The sequence below is a fragment of the Belonocnema kinseyi genome, chromosome 10 (genome assembly GCF_010883055.1).
Source record: "Belonocnema kinseyi isolate 2016_QV_RU_SX_M_011 chromosome 10, B_treatae_v1, whole genome shotgun sequence".
Lineage (NCBI taxonomy): Eukaryota > Metazoa > Arthropoda > Insecta > Hymenoptera > Cynipidae > Belonocnema > Belonocnema kinseyi.
This window is the reverse complement of record NC_046666.1, coordinates 12,911,361-12,912,662: the sequence shown is the minus strand read 5'-3', so window position 1 is coordinate 12,912,662 and position 1,302 is coordinate 12,911,361. Positions and strand designations below refer to the sequence as shown.

General features: G+C 36.2%; 1 protein-coding gene and 1 long non-coding RNA gene across 2 annotated transcripts in view; both read left to right on the top strand.

Annotated features, from left to right (window-relative positions):
• Positions 1 to 1,302, top strand: part of LOC117181031 (exosome complex component RRP41-like) — a 22,741-nt gene that overhangs the window by 4,363 nt on the left and 17,076 nt on the right. The window lies entirely within an intron of this gene.
• Positions 214 to 917, top strand: LOC117181562. Its single transcript, XR_004468135.1, has 2 exons — positions 214 to 292; positions 503 to 917. It is a non-coding gene; the product is annotated as an uncharacterized LOC117181562 (long non-coding RNA).

Sequence of the window (1,302 nt, the reverse complement as noted above, 5' to 3'; positions counted from 1 at the left end):
TATTTCCTAATTAGCTTAAATTTCTGTTTATGATTCTTAAAAAATTAATGGTAACTGTTTTTAAAAAAAGGGAGGAGGAGGAGGACGAGGAGGAGGAGGAGGAGGAGGGGAGAATTTGAGTGAATATTCTCGCTTTTAGACAACTTAAAGAATTTTTCTATAATCCCTGAAAAACTATCAGGAAAAAGCACTTGATAAATTTGTCTTTTTCATTTTACAGGGTGTTGGAATGATCATGGAGAGACATCCCGACGCAAAACTCTAAATACGATTCCTCAGCTTTATATCTCTTGTGAGTCTAACACACACAGAAAAATCCTATATACTTTTATACAACTTTACCAGAGTAAAACAAAAAAAGAGAAGTTTAAAAACTGTTACAGACAAGTCAGTCGATAAAGAAAGGGCAGTTTAATTGGCGTTTTCTATAAAGTTATTTATTTTTTATAGAGTAAAATAAAGTTTTATAAAACATGATTGAGTCCTTACTGAATTTTTTTAGTCTCCGACGGTGTGTGTGGCGTAGATATTTAAGTGCTGTCTCACAGCTTGGTCTAGAATCGCTCTGATGTCTCGACAACCGTGAACGGCACGCATTCTGAGTGCCTCCAATCGTGACATATGAAGTCGCTGGCCAGAACCCTGAACGACGACAACGGAGTTTCCAATTGGCACGTCAATGTGAAGCCCTGGGAGGGAAACTACTGATAAGGTTGCACCGGGCATGCACTCTTCCATGTAATTGGCGTCTAGGAGACCAACTCCTTGGGCTCCTTTGTCGTCATCCGCGATTACCGAATCTGTGATCGTTACCGAACAGCCCACGGCGTAATCCTGGAAGAGAAATTTGCATAGTTCAATTTTGCAGATAGATCAATTATTGTATTTAGATAATGTCACTTTTTTTTTTTTAATTTCTACAAGAGAAGTAAAATAAATATTTTGAGAAACGATTTATTTTGTTATGTTTGAGTTAGAAAAAGTGGAGGAGAATTCCAGGCCTCGGACTCGTTTATGACATTCAAAATAGTGTCAATAGTAGATAGAGTTCTGAGCCGGCTATGTTACTTTGAGAACGGTAACGAGAATGAGAATATTGCCGTGAATATAACCGAGAAATAAATTATCTGCGAATTTCAGAACTTATTTTAATTGATAGAAAATTGCATTTTTTTGGTAACTTTTGAGTTGAAAATTCAACTCTTTTTTTTTTTTTTTAAGTTTGACTGTTTAAGGGCATGTGACACAGCTAAATACCTATATTACCGACCACAGTTTTTCAGTTCACTGAATGTTTTTTTG